The sequence below is a fragment of the Amorphotheca resinae genome (assembly GCF_003019875.1).
Source record: "Amorphotheca resinae ATCC 22711 unplaced genomic scaffold M430scaffold_4, whole genome shotgun sequence".
Lineage (NCBI taxonomy): Eukaryota > Fungi > Ascomycota > Leotiomycetes > Helotiales > Amorphothecaceae > Amorphotheca > Amorphotheca resinae.
This window is the reverse complement of record NW_020194474.1, coordinates 294,222-297,032: the sequence shown is the minus strand read 5'-3', so window position 1 is coordinate 297,032 and position 2,811 is coordinate 294,222.

The following is a 2,811-nucleotide window of genomic DNA, read 5'->3' as shown; positions in this document are numbered from 1 at the left end:
AACCCCACCCCCCCCCAAAAAAAAACTCAAACTGAAAGCAAAAAACCCATCCAGCTACCCATGAAAATTGCAGTAAATGATCCCCATTAGTGAAAGGAGATGCTCTTGATCCGATTACTCACTGAAATGTCCTGTGGTTTATTTAATTAAGGGATCAAAAGCAGGCAGAGGAATATAAGTTTTTTAAGAAAATTTTAAATAGTTCGATAGTTCGATAGTTCACCACCATGATGTGATTGATATAGGTAGGATGCTAGATCGAGGACTACCTCGAAGGTCCAGGAAAAAAAAAGATGTGAATTTACTAAAGATCGGGTTCCAGGACTCGAAGCATAGCACAATCAATGAACATGAAAGAAAGAAAGTCCTCGAACGAATATAGTATACAAGATCACTCATAAAATCTGGAATATGAAATCTAATAATGTAATGTAATGCAATATGATAGCTCTAGAATAAATCGAACTGCGGAGTGCGGAGGAGTCCAGATTCTAGATGAGGTGACAAGAGAAGAGAAGAAGAGAAGAGCTTGGAGATAGCAGGCAGATATAAGTGGGATTAGAGATGATAACTTATTCGATCTCAATTTCGATTATATAGATTGTTCCCCATCTACATGCATCATTCATCCCGGGCTAATAAGGAGATTCTCGAGCAGAGCAACCACAAAGACATCTCTCCTCACTCTCCTCCATTTTTCTTCCTCCCCTTTCTCTCTCAGTTCTCATCGCCGCCCTTCCAGGGAAGGTGCAAAGCAAGCAAGCAAGCAAGCAAGCAAGCAAGCAAGCAAGACAAAATCGAAATCGAGAGAAAGAAAAAGAAAATAATATTCAAAAACTCAAATCCAAAATCCCAAATCGCAAAAGTGACGAAAAACGAGTCATGATTCAACCAACCCCAGCTTTTAGATCTCGATCCAGATCCAATGACTCGTTTTGGTCTCGTGCGCTCAAAAACGCTCACTTCAATATCTATCTATCTATCTATCTATGTATGTCTGATCGCTGCGTACCTAGGTACCTTGGCTTTATTATCTCAGAATTAAACTTTCGATATTTTTTCTTCCCATCGCGAAATTGAAATCCCAGTGGTGTCTAGACTGTTGTCTATCAAGGTCGTCAGTGGTGCCGGGCATGCATTTTTTTTCCCATTATTCTTTCCTCATCTAGAGACAAGATTTGCACAAAAACTTCGGGTCTATATCTCAGACATGCGTTATAGACAAGGCTCGTGCGCGCGTGCCGTCCCTCTGTTCCGCTCCGCTCCGCTTCGTTCGGCTGTCTTACTTACCTTGCCCTCCTCTCTCGACGCAGGAACTACTTGCGGGATGGGTGACGGGGGGGAAATGCTGAGAGAGCTTATTCCGACTAAGGATAGCTAACACTAATTTATGCTCAACGCACTCAGCATCATCATCATCATCATCAGCATCATCATCATGACGCAAAAATCAACAACCAAATGACGTGGAAAAGTATGACTGACACGCACAACGAGATATTGGTCTTTTCTGTTTCGCGTTTAATTTCAACTTTCTTTTCGTTGGGGAGGGGGAGGGGAATTAGAAGGGAAAAGAGAAGCAGATCCTGCCCGAGAACAGTAGAGATTCGAACGACTGCATCTTGCGCGCCGAGCCCTCCTTCCGACCCGTTCCCGTCTGCACTACTGCTTACTAAAGCTTCTTTTTTTTGCTTTTTGATACTTGCTTTTTTTGATTCCTGATAGTAGTGTATCACATTCACGATTAAGCTATCGTTGGAGATCCAGATCCAAATGGTCAGTAAAGATTTCCTAATTCGGCACTCACTGCATAATCCGTAGAGTTCCGTCCATGCTGCGTGTCGTTCGGCGGGCGCCGCACGGAGAATTACAGCGCTTCATCTGACTGTATTCTTACCGAAGACGACCTTAGCTACCTCACTGCAGTATGCACGTGGGCAGCCGTATGTGTTGGACCTTGCAGACTCGCAGAATCTGTCTCGAAGGGGTGTGTGGGATGTGGAATGTGGGATGTACGACCTCAGTATGTAGGTGAAACCGCATCCATCCATCCAAGAGCATACGCCTCTTGCTAAGATATGCGCTTCGCACACCACGACGGCACGAGTACGGGTGCGAGTGTGTGTGTGTGCGTGTGTCCGGATGGGGCGAGAACAGGATGGGGAAAGGTATGCATGGGAGCATGAGGTCAAGAACGTCTCCAGTCCACAGAAAGACTGACATTCGCATACGCACGGTACTTTTGTCGCGGAAGGTTCTTTGGTCAGCGCTGCGAGGCGCGCGTACGGGAATGTGATGTGATGGAATCAGGTAATGAATAATGGAGAGAAAGCTTTGGCATAGAGCTCTTCCAGACCGATCGATATGATGCTCAATCGGTAAGCCCCGTCCGTCCTGTCCTCCGGTCCTCAGGATGAACCGTGGTTCTGGCCGAGAGATACAAGGGAAAGCGTACGTGCGGGCTGTTTGCAGACATACACATTATCCTCCTTTGAATCCTCCTCTCCCGCGGCATGAATCGCGGGGTGTTGTGCAGTGACGGGGCCATCCGCTATCATCTCACATCTCACCGAGTAGGCGCGCCAGACACAAAGCACGGCATTGCACTCGTGCCCATATCCCATGCATCCCGGTTCCTGAGCCTTTCCAAGTTTATTCGATTTCGCGTCGTTGATCAGGTGTCGGCAGCTTTATGCGGCGCGGCCAATGCAAGCGGTGTGAAGGCCTCGCCTCTGTCTCCCCATAGGGCTTAATTTGATGACCACGACTCACGATGCCTCTCTGCTTCGCCGTTGTCCTTTTTTTTTTTTT